Source organism: Stegostoma tigrinum, chromosome 4 (assembly GCF_030684315.1).
Source record: "Stegostoma tigrinum isolate sSteTig4 chromosome 4, sSteTig4.hap1, whole genome shotgun sequence".
Taxonomy (NCBI): domain Eukaryota; kingdom Metazoa; phylum Chordata; class Chondrichthyes; order Orectolobiformes; family Stegostomatidae; genus Stegostoma; species Stegostoma tigrinum.
The window spans coordinates 74,147,356-74,164,177 of NC_081357.1; the positions used below are offsets into that span (position 1 = coordinate 74,147,356).

Genomic DNA, 16,822 nt, shown 5'->3' on the forward strand with positions numbered 1-16,822 from the left:
GTGTGCCCAAGTCTCTCTGAACATCAGCATTTATAAGTTTTATGCCTGTTGAACAACATTCTGCTTTTCTGCCCTTGCAATCAAAATGATCAACCCTGCACATCCCCACATAATACTCCATCTACCACCCTGTGCCCATTCTAAATCTATATCATGGGGGGCATGGGTAGGGTGAATAGCCAAGATCTTTTTCCTGCGTGAGGTGAGATCCAAAATCAGAAGACATAGGTTTATGGTGAGAGACGGAAGGTTTAAAAGAGACCTGATGGGCAGATTTGTCACACAGAGGGTGTTGTGTGAATGGAATGAGCTGCCAGAGGTGGAGGTGCGCACAATTACAACATTTTAAAAGGTCTCTACATGAATAGGAAGGGCTTGGAGAGAAATGGCCAAATGCAGGCAAATGGGACACATCTGTTTAGGCTATCTGGTTGGTGCAATGTATTGCACCAAAGGGTCTGTTTCTTTGCCGTATTACTCTGACTCTCTGACTCTTAATTGTTTCCCCGCCTAGATAATATTCCACCTAGCTTTGTATTGTAGGCAAACGTAGATACATCACACTTGGTCCCTCCTCCTAAGTCATTAACATAGATGTAATTAGTTCATTTACACACCATCGATCCTTTTGGCACTCCAGCAATTGCTGATTTGAGGCTCTCTGCTTCATGTTCATTAGTTAATCCTCCATCTATGCTAATATGAACTTTGCCTTACATGTTAACTCTTTGTATGGAACCTCTTTGAATGTGAATGAAACTGACTTTATTCCATTAATTCTTTGCCCAAAAATATATTAATTGCCAAAGTAAAATACTAGCCAAAAAAATTGGCTCTTGCCACACATGGCTGCTGAAATACTGAAGTGTATAGGTTGAATGGCCCAGCAATTGTTGTACCTGCGTTTTTTGGTTACTTCTCAGCACATTCAGGGATTCCAAAGGAACCATGTCATACACTGAAACTTAAATAACTATAGAATCCAATAATGGTGGAAGAAACAAATAAATAGAAAAGATTCAGCAGATCAGGCCACATCTGTTCAGATCGATCAACTTTAATCGGAACAGAGTAGTGAAGGAACTACTGGGAGTGGAAGGTTTCCTCAAATTATGGAATACCCCAAGGGATCATGGAATAAATAAAACTAAAAATGCAAAGTAAGTAACAGAAACTGATTTAGAAGTTTGCACATTAAGTAAGCAAGCCCAAAGTGGTTGAGAGAGTATGCTATGAGGAGGTTGCAGACAAACTTCAGTGTGATTGGGACAAGTTGAGTTAGCGGTCAGATATATGACAGATAAAGCATAATGTGGATAAATATGATGTTATTTGCTTTGGTAGCAAAAACAGGCAGGCAGATTTATTAGCCTGTGTTTCAATTCTAAACATTTTTGTCAAATCAAGACTCACACTTTTTAGCCAAATCTAACTGAATTCAGTTGGTAATTCACATTGCATTGCCCTTCCAAGAACATGTCATTGTGATACAATTCTCCATGTTTTCTAGTACCTTTCTCTTTTTTGCTGTAGGGGTATCTGACATTCTGGCAACAGCAGTAGCAACAATTAGAGACTCAACTAAAGGAGAACGGGAGCAAAGGTGGAAAAATCGTACTTGCTATTTATTTACAAAGTATGCTAATTTATCACAGCATATTTGTTTCACAATGTTTTGTGACTGGCCCTCTTACTTTCCGTTGGTCAGCACTATAATCAGTCAAGTATTTCGCTGTCATTCTGCTTTAGATTTTTAAGTGTGTCCTAACCTGTAGCAGAACTACTAAAATCAATGCTGGAGAAACGTAAACTTTTTGTTAGTATGAGAATACTCATCTGTGATGTTACAGAGAATCAAGTCAACTTGCTTATGGAATGTAGCAAAAACCTTCGGTTTTGGTTCACCCGTCATTTGCGTTTGCCGTTGCGTATCTTCTTTTTGCTCCATTTTGTGCAGACTTAAGCCTGTTTCCATTCTTGCTCTTATGAATCTTGCTGTACACCTCAGCTTATTTCATTCATTGAGGAGCTGAATTATGAATACCAAAAAGCTCCCAGAATGCTATTCTTCTGTTAAAATGTCAAAAATATTTACCAAATCAGGTGTCTGTGAGGAGAGAAACAGAGATAAATGTTTCAAGTCGCTAACCTTAAGTCAAAACTGGAAAAATCTAAAGATGTAATCTAAAGATTAAACATGTACAGAGGCAGGAAAAGGGGGAGTGGAGGGGAGGGAGAACAAAAAAGTATCTAATGGCGTGTACACTTGACTAAATGGAAAAAGGGGATGTTCTGTGTGGGAAAGAAAGTGAAGAAATAAAAGATTGACGATGAAGATCTGTAAATGGCAACAGCAGAATCATTACCTTCACTTAATGTCTGAAAACAGTGTGAGTGGAGAGTTTAAAACGCTTTAAGGTGCCTAATTCCAAAATGAAGTGCTTCATCTTTACCTTTTTTTTTAAAGTTTCAATATGGTAGGAATTATGCTGCCCCAGTTGATTTCCGTTGAGAAAATGGTAAAGCTGTTAAACTTGGCTGTGACACTTGGTGACATGTTCTAATTAGTGAAATGCTAGTGATTACATCAACTAGATGTTGATGCCACCATGGCCATTGGGCTCAAGTTTAACTGTGATACCTTCTGTAATCGATTTAGCCTGCCAATCGATACCTTTCAAAGTTTATAAATAAAATATAATGGTTGGGCACATTACTTAAGGCTGTGGAATTTGAGATTCTACCCTAGCAATGAATTAACATCTTCAGGAAGAAGGGGCAGAATAGGGGTTATTGGTGCTCCAAGCCCCCTCATAGGGAAGGATAAACTGAAGATTAACTGAAGTTGGCACTGTGGCTCGGTGGTTAGCACTACTGCCTCATAGCACCAGGGACCTGTGTTCAATTCTAGCCTCAGGCGACTGTCTTTGCCCATTTCCCCCAATGTCAGGGTGGGTTTTCTCCAAGTGTCCAGTTTCTTCCCACAGACCAACGATGTGCAGGTTAGGTGGGTTGCACATACTGAATTGCCCATAGTGTTCAGGGATGTGCAGGCTAGGTGAGTTAGCCATAGAAAATGCAGATTTAAAAGGATAGGGAGGGTTGGTATGGACTTTATGGGTCAAATGGACTGCTTTCACACTGTAGGGATTCTATGATGATGAGATATGGTTTATCATCTGTCATATCTAAATGCAACTGTTTTATCTTTGAGATAAGTTAACTGATACTTTGAGCGTCCAAATTTACTTTAAAGCTTATAATATGTTTCATTTTGGCATAAATGGAAACTTGAAACTATGAAAATTAAATTAAAATGTGTTCAAAGTATGTTTCTGATCTAACAGTTGAAGTGATCTAATGTATTCTATATAATTTAATAATCCTTGAAATTTTTGTTAGTTTAACTGAAGTTTATCAACGTGGCTTCAAACTAAATATGGGATGTCAAACTTTCTTTTGAGTATTTGGATCTCCTGATCATTAGTCCACGAAACATGTTGATTAACCATAGTCAGAGGTGCTGTCTTTCAGAATGACTGCTTATCTGAGGCCATCTCAACTTATTCAGGTGGATATGAAAGATGCTATAACGGTTTTTGGAGAATAACGGGAATGTTCTCCCAAGCTCCTGACCAAACTAACATCATTTAAGCAAATCGAATTGTCTGACCAGGAATCTTATTGTGCATAAATTAATTTCTGTATTTGCTTACACAGAAAACGTATAACTATTGAATTGGCTGTGAAGCACATTTCTGTATCCAATGGATGTGAGAAATGCTGTGTAATTTCTAGTTCTTTGTACTTCATACTGTTGTACTTGTGAAATACAGCAATTATCAATTATTCTGCAGAATATACAGTAATAAATTGATTGCCTTTTTTGCTGTGTCTCAGTCATCTCTCTTGTGCTTGGTGTTAAGAACAACTCTCTGAGCTGTGACAGTAGACTTAAAATATTGGTCAATTATTGTCACTCCAGGTTGGATAGATTAACTTTATTTTTGTCCACTCATGGGATTTAACATCAGAAACTGGTGGTGAGCTGTCTTTTTGATGTAGATACATTCAGTACTGCGAGAGACCAAGTCACAGGATTTTGAACTAATGAAAGAATGCTATTTAGTTACAAATCAGTCTGGCATGAGTCTTGATGTGGTATTTTCATGTGATCGCTACCCTGTTCTTCTGAGTAGGGGAGCTTGTTGGCTTTGAAGAATTGTGCGCTGTTTGCTTCAGCACATCTTGTAAATGGTACAGATTGCAGTCATGGTGTCAGTGATAGAGGGAGTGTTAATCAAGAAGGCTTTGTCTTTGATGTTGTTAGTCTTCGTGCATGTAGTTAGAGCTCATCCAGGTGAGGGGAGAGTAATCTGTCATGATCTGTATTTTTGAATTTATTGATAATGGTAAGATCTTGGAGAATGAGGAGGTGAGTTACTGCCACCAGAATTCCCAGCCTCTCACCACCTCTGGGAATGGTAACATTTATGCATCTGGTCTGATTAGGTTTTTTTTGTCCTTTTGGTAAGCCCCAAGATGTTGATGTTTTGGGGTTCAGCAATGGTATTGCCATTGAACTTCAAGGGGAGGTGGATAAACACCCAGCTCCAAGAGCTGGTCTTTGTCTGCCACTAAGTGGTGCAAATGTTACTTGCCACTTACTTGTCCAAGCCAGATGTTTACATGCCTTGCTGTATGCGTTAAGACTGCTTCATTTTCTGAAAAAATAATATTTTGTTCAAAAATTGAGGTACCTTGTGTGCTGTTAAAAATGGCTTATGTTGTAATCCATAGATTTAGTATATTTATATTTGTATTTAGAAAAAACTGTAGCAAAAGATTAACAGGTGATTACAAAATGTTCAACCTTGGCCACAAAAAATAACAAGAAATTGTCAACATTCTTAGCATTAAGACATGAAGTGGAATAAATCAATGATGAGAGGTTTGAAGAATAGTTAGAAAATTACTGGTATTCTCTACCAAAAGCCTTACCTCTCTGAATAAAGTAAGTCTTCACTTAAAGTTGTAGTTGTTTTCCTGAAAAATTACAATTTGAACATGACTTTGTATCAGATTTTCTAATTAAAATTAATGTATAAAGTGTAACCTATATTTAGATTTTACAGGATCTTGTCAAACACTAAACCCGGTAAATTGAAATGCAGTATTTTATATTGCTAAATTCCTACATTGGTAAATAGAAAACTAGAAATACAAAAGACACTTAAAAATATGAGCAATAATGTAAAATAAATATTGTAACCTTCTATTAGCTCCAGTTTTGCCTCCTTGCTGATTAACCACTTCCTCCTTGCCAGATAACTTGCCCTCTGGCCATTCCTATCACTATTTTATTCCTCTTTCTGACCCTTTAACTTGCAACCTCTGATGCTCCTTGTTCTATCTTAAACTTGCTGACCCATTCTGACTTGCGACTTCACCTGCTCACTAACCCATACTTTTGCTTCAAGCTTGAAATTTGTGTTCCCTGACTCAGCCTCTCACCAAACTTCCTACTCCCCATTTCTGTCTTCTTTTGAATCCTTGCCTAGAGCAAGGGACTACACCATTGGGAGCTCCACTCTTAGACTTGCAAGGAAAATTCAAGATCTACATCCAGAATGAGCTCCAAGTTGTATGTACGTTCTGAAGTTAAATTTGGAAGGTTGTTAAAATGTGGGCCTGGATGTTGCAGATATTTGGAGCTGGGCCTGTTGTAATTGAAGTCCTCAACATAGTCATGTCCCAGTATTCCAGTACCACACTCATTCGGAGGGAATTCAGAACAAACAAGTACTGAGTAACAATGTTGGAGAATGGGAGGATCAGCGAAATCAAAATTCAGGGAGCAGCAGAGGCCTCAAGCTAGATCAGCAGCAAGACAGTGCATAGGGAGTGCCAAGTTATAGATTCATCAGTGAAGGATAGCTAAACGAAAATCAGGTCATGTACTAGCACTAAGCAACTTAAAACTGATCCTTGCGACAGGACCCATTAGCTGAACTATAATGAAATGGAATAACAGGAATCAAGGCCGTTTAAATGGGGACCAACTGTACTGAGGATCTCTTTAGCCACCTCCCCTAACACACACACACTCCTAGTGTTCACTTCCTAAACAGCTTTATAAAGCCTGTTAAGTCTAGTTGGATTAAAGCTACAAGATAAAGGCAATATGTTACAATCCTAAAATGGCTAACTGTCTTTTGGAGTAATTAAAAGACTGGATGTCATTTGTAAGTAGTAGTGTCAAGAAGGCTTGAGCAAGTGAAAACCGTGTTGAGATTCAATTTTGAAATCCGTACTGAGGATCGTCTTCAAGTACAAATGTCATTGTTTCAACAATGAGCAATTTGCTCAGTGGTGATGTGAGATCAGTTTCATACTCAAACCAAATAATTGTGGAATAACTTAGACAAATATTATTGACTGAGGGTCAACATGATCAGGTCAGATTCATATCACATGATCAGCTTATCTTTTATTCAAACAAAATGTGACCTTGGATTGGAATGGCTCAGCAATGTTTCTTATCCACTTCTGAAGCAGTAAAGTTTGTATATTTAAAAATAGCTCCTCAAATGTTATCTTTTTCAATTTACTTTGGTAAAAGTGTAGACCGTGTAAGAAAAATGATTCAGAGCTGATCATATAAATGTTGAAGGGAATTTTCAAAATGTTTTTGTTGGTTGTAAACTGCAATTTTTTTCTATGTTGATGAGCAGATTAAAATCATAGAATTGTACAGCACAGAAGGGAAGCCATTTGCTCCATTGTGCTTCTGCCAGCTGTTTGGTAGGACTAACAAATTAGTTCCAGTCATTTGCCCCTTCTCTGCAGAGATAAATTGTTCTGTTCAGAGCAAGGAGGTAGGAAGAGAGATTTCATATTGGTTTTTAACACATTTGACGAAGTAAGTAGGAAGAAACTGTGTTTATACAGGGATTAAAGAATTAACTTGCATTTATATACTGCCTTTCTTGACATTAAGATGTCCTAACACATTGTACAGCCAATGAAGTATTTTGACACCGAGTCAGTGCAAGTAATTGCAGAATTTGGATTTATGAAGAATGGTGAAAGAGACTGGGAAAAATGATTTTGTGTAATGAGTTGGTGTGAGCTGGAATGTGCTGCCTGATGTGGTTGTGGAAACCTTTGATCTTTTAAAAATTGGATTGATTAGATATTTGAAAAGGGAAGATTTGTAGAGCTATGGGCAAACAACAGATAAGTGCAACCAATTGGCTAGCTCTTCCAAAGATGCAAAACGAGTACTGGGCAGAGTAGCTTCCAACTGTGCTCGATCTTTCTGTAAATTAGCACATTATCTTGATGTGTGGTGTTAGTCCACTTCCAATGGGTAAATGTCTGTTTTTAAGTCTTCAATTGTTGTCACATTTCCATGCCATCATTGGAAAATAGTAACTGTCAATATAGAATATTTTCTATGTACTTGAGTTGTTGGGAAGATACCATTCCAATGTACTTCTCCCATGTATCCAAAGGGGCACACAATGTTTACCAATGCAGATCAGATAAGTCAATGAGGGGAATAAAGGTGTGGATCTGTGAGTAACAAATCGATGAATAAAAGGGACCGAGTGTAGTCGTCACATTGCTCATCAGTTGCCTCATTTAAATGTGTACCGATGTACTTCTGAAGCATAGCCATTGTTATGATGGAGCAATTTTGGCGGCATCAAGCTTCAAAAACAACAAATTATCCCATAAGGATAATCCTGAAGAAGGGTCCAGGCCCTAAATGTCATCTTTCCTGCTCCTCTGATACTGCCTGGCCTGCTGTGTTCGTTCAGCTCTACACCTTGTTATCTCAAATTATCCCACAATCTTGTTTTGATTGTGTTACTTGAGGGACAGAAAGGTTAGCTGGCCACCAGGAAAATCCCTATGCTCTTCTTGTGGTGCCGTCAGATCTTTTAACTGTGAGATAGAAATTGGATCTTGTTTAGTGCATTATTTGTCAAACAGGTCCTACAAGTGTGCAGAACTAAACATGCTAGATTTTGTGCACAATTCTCAGAGGTGGAACTTAAATCCACAACCTTCTGGCTCTGGCTGGCATTTATCCCTAATCGCCCTGGAGAAGATGGTGGTGAACTGCTTTCTTGAGCCATGCGGTCCCTGGGGTGTTGTAAGCGATCTGATGTATGATAATAGGAAATTTATCACTTGCAGAGTGCAGGTGACACTGGATTAGGCATAGGTCTGAACTTCCTGACTGTCATATACTTAATACAGTTGTTGACGTATATATATTTCAATATTTCATTGTTACAAAGGTCGAGTTTGCAAGTTGTTAGGTTACATAATCAGTGTTCAGCTATTGTTATACAGTAAACACCAACACTAATTAAATGTTCGAGCAGGATCTCGCAATTTATTCCATTCTATATTTGGCTATAGCTTTTTAAAGAGGACAGGTATTAGATCTCCAGCCTTGTGGATAATCTAGTATTGCTTTCAGTAAAGCTGCCTGATGGGTATGTTAATTTTACTACCATGCCCCTTTTGATCCTTGAAAATCCTAAGCAATATGATTAAATGTTTTTTCTTGCACATGTGAGTTGTGTTTCCAAATGAGGTTGTATTTTTGTTATTGCTGTTCCAAGTGTGCTAAATGGGAACACTGTGGTGTCAGTTTAACAAAATTCTCCACCCTTTTCTGTCATCTTGTATTATTTAAACCTGTGCTTTAATTTGAAGTTTTGGTTATTTCAGCAAGTAACAAGGTGACCCAGTGAACATGATGTCTAGATCTGTGGTCACTGTTATGCAAACTAAAATTCTGTGACCATTGTCTTGAATTGCATTGTTTTTCAATAAATAATGTAATGTGTCCAAACATGAGTATGTTACGGGCACCTTGGAACTGAGGAGTGTGAAATAGCCATGTTGCTTTGAGATATAACAACAAAATGTTGAATCGCAGTATTGCATTCGTAAAATGAAGAATGTTTGAAATGAAAACTAAGAAAGTTCTAGTTTTTAAAGAAATAAAATAACAGATAATATACCAGAAAAACTGAGTTGAAGAGCATTGTTTCAATGACAACAACGAGGTAGGAACTTGTTGTCTGAAAATCTCTTTTTTCATATTAAGTAGGGCAGCAGATTCAACGCACTGCTACAAAACTAATTTCCTACAACATTTCAAATGTGACATTGCCACCACCCCACAAACACTGGTCCCTGTGGCAAATACAAAGAGTGGAACTGATTTCCAGAGTGGATTCGAGTATCAGCGTTACCATAGAATAATACTGTAAAACGTTAGAAAATAGTAACCTCAGAGGAAGAGATTGATCTTTTTGAGAAAATAACAACCAGCATTGCTAGTGGGAAGCCTTGTTCTGAAGGCATTCCTAGATTTCCCAGAGTCATCTAATGAAGTAGACGTTGGTGCTGTGGTAGGAAAGTTAGTGGTCTAGTAATCTAGGTACTCAGACTAATGTCCCCGGATTTAAGTATCAGAATGGCGGCAGGGAGCATGGTAGCTCTGTAGTTAGAAATGCTGCTCACTGTTGCCAGCGACCTGGGTTCAACTCCAACCATGAGCGGTTGTCTGTGTGGAGGTCTCCATGTCTGTGTGGGTTTCATTTAGGTGCTGTATCTTCCTCTCACAGTCCAAAGATGTGCAGGTTAGGTAGATTAGCCATGTTAAATTACCCTAAAGTGTCCAGGGATGTGCAGGCTAGGTTTGCCAGACATGTTAAATGTAGGTTTATTTATTTCTTTGTTTATTGTCATGTCACTTGTATCTTGTTACAAATACAGTGAAAAATGTTGTACAGTGTATCCAGTCTGCAGGGCCATTTCAAAACACCAAAAAATAGACCAAAGTTTAGAATATAGAGGCCGAAAAATGTAGAAATAAAGAAAGTGTCCAACTTTACAGTCCTTCTTGTTAAGCGCACTGTAATGGGCCATGGGCCTGGTGACCAGGCACAAGTTGCCTCTATCTACACTGTAGGGATTCTATGATCCTAATTTAGATAGACGTGACAAACCTGAAATTTAAAGTGAATCACTGCAATTGTGTCCATGGAACAACTGTTTTATTGTTGTAAAGACGCACTTGTTTCATTAATTAAATGTCCTAGAGGGAGGAAAATTTGTCATCCTTACTTGATTTGACTTATAGACCTCAAAATCGGCAGAGATCTGCTTCAGTCTTGACTGACCTCTTTAATGGTTTAGCAAATCACTGGAATGGAAATTAAGATTTGACAACAAATGCTGGCCTTTTCAGCAGCACCCTTGTTCCATGAAAGAATAAAAGAAATAAAATTTCCTCATGTAATTTGGTTTCATTTCAAAGCTGCGAAGATTCAAGGCAAACTCTGGGAATGGATAACTGAAAAATAAAGAAATAGATAAATGTTGGAAGATTAATCTTGGGGTGCAGAGAAGTATGGAGTGGAATATCCTGAGCTCAGTAATGTGACCAAAGCACTTCCATGTTTTCATAAGGTGGGTATAGTTACTTTAATCAACCTGTTCTTACATGTTATGATCCACTTCTGGGACAGGTGGGATTTTAACCATCTGACCCAGAGGTAGGGGCATTATTACTATGTCACAAGAGCCCTCCAAGAAGCCTTAATCACTAGGCCACTTCATCAACTGTCAGGTTGAATATTGTAAGGTGGTTTGAATGGTTGCACTAAATAGCTTGAATAGTTTTCCTCTTTTATAATGGATTGTTTTGCATTAAGGTTTTGCATACTTATGATGTTTTCTTGCTGTATTGCACGTGCTTTCCCTACATGTAGTCACTTGAAATTAGCATCGTATGTTAATTTATAATTTGCTTGGCCATCTGATGTTTTGTACATGTTTCCATTTTTCTTTCCTTTCTTCACTTTGCCAAAAATAAGTGATTGTGTAAGATTGCATTGATTTCATTATTGCATTACCCATTAGTGAATCAAATATTCAACATTGGTTTGTTATACTCATCTAAAAGTTTCAATCAGGCATTTCTGTCTTTTTAATAGCTCTGTTTGCTGCCCAGAATATACAGTGTACAATTTTCGAGCAGTCTTTCATATATACATTTGTTGACTGTAATTGCAATTATTTTCTACACTGACATCATTTATATTCAAGATGACCCCATAATCATGGTGTTCAGTTCAGGACCTGTAGAATGGTTTATTATAGCTACATCATGTAATAAAGTTGCTAAATCATCTAGTATTGGCAATTAGTTTAAAGCGTTAGTTGTTTTGAACTTGTTCTACATTAATGTTACAGACCCTCTTAAAAATTTCTCACACAGGGTGTTGGGAATGTTGAATGTACTACTTGAGGCAAGAAACCTCAACCTTTAAAAAGAACTTGGATGAGAAGGTTTTGGACCAAGTGCTCGAAAATGAGATTTGTGTAGATTTAGAGTAGTTTTTTTTGTGCAGACTTAATGGGCTTCTTCTGTACTGTCTGATTTTGTGATTCCTCTATTCAAAAAAGGAAGGAGATAGTAAACAGGAAACTACAGACCAATTACATAACGTATCATAGGGAAAAATGCTGGAATTCTAAGGAAATTATAGCAAGGCGGTTACTTAATGCAGTCCACAAGAATCAGCATAGTTTTAAGAAGGTGATATCCTATTTGTCTTATTATTATATAATCTCACACTAGCATGATAGTTAACTTCTGTTCAATCTAACTCCGTCACCTTCCTTCTGGGCACGTTTAAAAAGTATGTGGTGACTGTGGCCATTATTGCTGATAGTACATGCCAAGGACAATCGAAAGATTTCTCACCACCGGAATTGCACTCCTTTTGTCCATGTCTGAACTAGACCTATAATGCAATCTTTGGCACACAGTTTTAACACCTCATGTTGTTATCTTCCCATTTTCTGGAATGCTAAGCTACCATTTCTGAGACGTGTGATCATTATGATTTATGATGTTTGATTTGTATATATTTTAGAGTTTAGATTTTGAATTAGTAATGTTTGGACTTTGGCCTATATGTATGAGGGGTTTTAGTGATTAACTTCTTAGTGCAAAGATAAGACTGCAGCATTTGCAACAATCTTCAGCCAGAAGTGCTGAATGAATGATCCATCTTGGTCTTCTCTAGAGCTCCCAGATGGCAGTCTTCAGCGAGTTTGATTTATTCCACGTGATATCAACAATGGTAGGCAACGCTGGCTACTGCAAAACTATAGATCCTGACAATACCCTAGTGATAGTACTGAAGATGTATCCCACTTTTTCTCCCTGCGTCTGTGTGGGTTTTCTCCAGGTGCTCTGGTTTCCTCCCACAGTCCAAAGATATGCAGGATAGGTGAACTGGCCATGGCAAATTGTCTGCAGTGTTCAGGGATATGCAGGCTAGCTGAGTTAGCCATGGTAAATATGGGATTATGGGCTTAAGGTGGTGGGGGTAGGGTGGTGCTGGGTCCAGATTCGATGCTGTTTTGGAGGGTCAGTGTGAATTCAATGGGTTGAATGGCGTCTTTCCACTGTGTAGGCAGTCTGTGATTCTACGAACTTGTCATGGCACTATCCAAGCTGTTCTAATACAGTTACAACACTGGCATCTACCTGACAGTGTGGCAAATTACCCAGGCATGTCGACCCTGGCCAATTTCAGACCTATTTGTCTACCTTGGGGTCATCAGTAAAGTGGTGGAAGAGTTCATCAACCTCTTGCGTAGCAATAACCTGCTCACCAGTGCTCTAACAGAACCACTCAGCTCCTAATATCATTACAGCTCTAGTTCAGATTTGGAAAAAATTAATTCCTGTGGTGAGAAGCCCTTGTCAAGATGCCAAGACCACATTTGATCAGTTGTGGCATCGAGGAGCCCTGGAAAAACTAGAATCACTGGGCATCAGGAAATCATACCAGGCACAAAGGAAGGTAGTTGTGGTAGTTGGAGGTCAGTCATCTCAGTTCCAGGGCGTCTCTGCAGGAGTTTCTCTGGAGAGTGTCCTAGGACCAAACATCTTTAGCTGGCAATTACACAATGTTCACATACTGAAGTGGTCAGGTCCAAATGCAGCCGGATGTGGACAGTGTGCAGGCCAGGGCTGACAAGTAGCTAGTAACACTTGCACCACAAGTGGCAGGCAAGGGCCATCTTCAATGAGAGAATCTAACCATTGCCCTTTGACACTCAATGACATTACCATTACTGAATCCATTACTATCAACATCTTGGGGGTTACCATTGGCTAGAAACAGAACTGGACACGTGGATTAAATACAGTGGTAAAAAGAGCAGGTTAGAGGATAGGAATATCCTTCAATCTCTCTTTACATGAAAAGGACAAAATAACCTCTTAAAGTGACAACATCGCAAAAGCAATAGTATGATTATTGCCTCTGTGATTTTCACACAAAGTAGGTTGAAATCTAAAAATGTACAAAAGGAAGTGGATTCAGTTTTGAAGCTCAATAACTGGACTCCGAGGAAAGATTCTTCTGGCATTTCTAATGCAATCCAAATTTCTCCATATAAATTCTAGTCCTTACTATCATAATGTGATATGGCGCAAACCCCTCATCCTACCTGTTTTACAACTAAATTCAGGTTCTGACTTCTGGGTATGCTACCACTTCAGTGTCATAGTGAATTGGGAATGCTTCTACACGTCTGTAAAAGTGGTAGTGTAACTATACGCAAATTATAATGATAGTGTCTTTTTTTTTGTTTGTAAAATAAACTGAAGAGAACAAATTTTAATCCTCAAACGTATCTCAAAGATGAGCTGACTAAATGGCCCTACGGAGAAACAATTCAGTTTTTGATTGATTATTTGCCAGAATCTTTCCTGCTAGTTATGGCATTCACAGAATAATATTTGGTTACTACAAATTATTTCTTCAAGCGACAAACCATACATTACACTTGATGCTTGAAAGCAGCCACCCAATACATTCTGCTTTAAAAGCAGTTTGAGATATCTTTCTTGTCATCCATACTTTGATAAGAGAGATCCTTATTAACATGAATGACTGACAGATGCACTTGTGTGGACAATCCATCTGATATATTGGTAACCTGTGAATACCTACTGAACTAATTCTGTGACTTATAATTATGTATTATGTCATTGATTTCAAAATTTCACTGAACGAGTTTGAATGATTTATGATTGATTTTAATGTCAATCTCAAGCCAGCAAAAATACCAAGTTACACTACACAGGACGTGTGCAACTCAAAGCATCTCATTAAAAAGAAGAATGTAATGGCAGTAGAGAGGATACGGAGGAGATTTTTTGGGAGTGAAAATAGAGCTATGAGCAAAGAAATGATACAGTGGGGTTGCTCTCCTTCCAGCTGAGGTGGAAGAGAAATTTGAGGGACTTGAATAGAATGTATGGAAAAGTCTTTTTCACCTCAGGAGAGAGGTCAGTCATATAAGGAGCCAAAGATATAAGGTGGTCTGTAGAAAGATTAGCGGGGAGATCAAGAAAGTATGTTTAGCCAGGAGGCATTTGGGATCTTGAATTCACTGTCTGAAGAGGTAGTAGAGGAAGAAACACTTATCTAAAAGGTGTCCAAATGTACACCTCAAGTGCTGAAACCTGCAAGGCTACAGCCAAATGGGAAACTGGCTGGCTGGTACTTGGGCAGGCACAGACACAGTGGGCCAAATGGCATCATGTGTCGCCAACTTTGTCATTGTCTGGAAGTAAACAATAGTGCTCCAAGCATAATGTTATGAGAGCTGGAGAGCTAGCATAGGAAAGGTATCTTTGTGGTTTATATATTTTAAGAAGAATAGCAAAGATTTTAATTGATGCAAGCAGTTTATTATCTGCTAAGTTAATTTGTTGATTTGTTGGTTTACAACCTGAGCTGCTTCCTAGCACACATTCCTGCCTTTTATTTTGTTACAAGTAACCACAGTTCAACGTAGTCAAATACACTGCAACTCAATGATATTTAAATTCGTTATCTTGATGGTTTACTTTAATGTATAACTCTGGTGCTCCCATCGTTATTTCAAATCACGCTTCCCAGTCACTACAGAAATTCTCTGTTCAGCATTCTCATTTTAGATCCGTCCTCATATTTTCAATCAGAATGAACAGTTAGACAACATACACACAATCATAATTAACAAGGTGTGAATGTCTTCTGAAAAATAAGGAAGAGAAAGAAAGCAAATAACAAAAGAAAAGTGTGCATGCAGCCAACCTGGTACACCTAGAACAAGAGAGTCGTCATTACGTATTGTGTTAGTTCCCTGCAGCTAGACAGCCTGTAGCTCATGTCATAACTGATTTTTTTTAAAAAATCTTTTCCTTTATTCACTCATGCAATAGAGACATCACTGGCTGGGTCAGCATTTGGTGTCTGTCCCTCTTTGTCCTTAAGGTGGTAGTGAGCTGCCGCCTTGAATTTCTGCTGTCCACTTGGTATAGATACGCCCATATTGTTGTTGGGAAGGATGTTTCAGGATTTTGACTGAGCAATATTGAAGAAATGGCGACGTGGCTTGGAGGGAACTTGCAGGAGGTAGAGTTTTCAGATATCTACTACAGTTATCCTTCCAGAAGATAGTAGCCATGGGTTTAGAAGATACTCTCTGATGGGCCTTGGTGAATTTCTGCAGTGCATTTTGTAGATGATACACAGTGCTGCTACTGAACACCACAAGAGGCACAGTGATTGAATATTTGTGGAACAAATCAAGTGGGCTGTTTTGTCTTGAATAGTGCCAAGCTTTTTGATGTGTTGTTGGCACTGTACCCATCCAGACAGGGGGGAGCAATGTTCCTTCTGAGCTGTGTAGTTGTAAGTGTGCAGTTGCCTTGACATTCTACACATTGTGATCAGTGCACCAATGCAGATTGCAGCATTGAGTTCTGCTTCCAAAAGCCATTGTCATATGTCAATCTCAAAGACTTGCGGAAAAGCAAATGAGAGGGAACCCTGGTCAGGAGTAAATACAGTTGACTTGTAACTTGTATATGGTGGACAGATTCTGGGAGTCCAAATTTCTGTGGTTTGTTTTTTTTTTCAGTTGCATCAACATACACAATGTAAATTATGAATAATCACGCTAGCATTGATCCTTATGGAACACTGCTTTCTACCTTCCTTCAGTCTGGAAAACAGAACTCTTTGCCTTGAATTTCAAGTTTCTTTCATCAGGTTTCTAACCATGTTGTTATTTGTCTCCAGATTCCATTGCCACCTTTGTCATGAGCCTATCACACAGTGCCTTATGAAAAGGCTTTTGAAAAGTCCAGTATGTAGCATCCAATGCATTCCCATTGTTTGTTTTTTTTTCTGTTAACTCTTCAAAGATTTCAGTCAGTTTATCTAAGATTTCCAGAATCTGTGCTGACTTTTAAAAAATTTTGTTTTAATTCTCAATTTTTTTATCATTTTGTTTTTTATATTTATTTAGATATCATTGCCATCCCTGGCACTAAGCTGACTGGCCTGTAGTTCCCAAATGTAATGTTATCTCTGCAGCACAACTTTGTTCCTGGGGTTTTTTTATGAACCTTGTGTATTGAATGTCCATACATTTGATCACCTTTGACAATCGTGCCTGAGTTCAGGGGAAGGATTGCTGCGTTGCCAACTGGTGGATATCTTTATATATACACTCACATCTTAGTCCCTCCTTTTAACATTTTATATGACCACTAAAGTTAACTTTCAGAGGTTTCCTTGGACTTGTCCCTGCTCCACTAACACAATTTAATTGGAAGTATGATGAAATGTTGGGTTTGAGGAAGTTTTCATCTAATGAGTCACAGAAGTTTATTTTGACAGTATTCTCTACTCCTCTATAGGATGTA

The 16,822-nt window shown here is 38.4% G+C and overlaps 1 protein-coding gene across 3 annotated transcripts in view; it reads left to right on the top strand.

Annotated features, from left to right (window-relative positions):
- The window catches only part of LOC125452619 (intersectin-2-like), a 197,084-nt gene that overhangs the window by 51,538 nt on the left and 128,724 nt on the right, over positions 1-16,822 (top strand). The window lies entirely within an intron of this gene.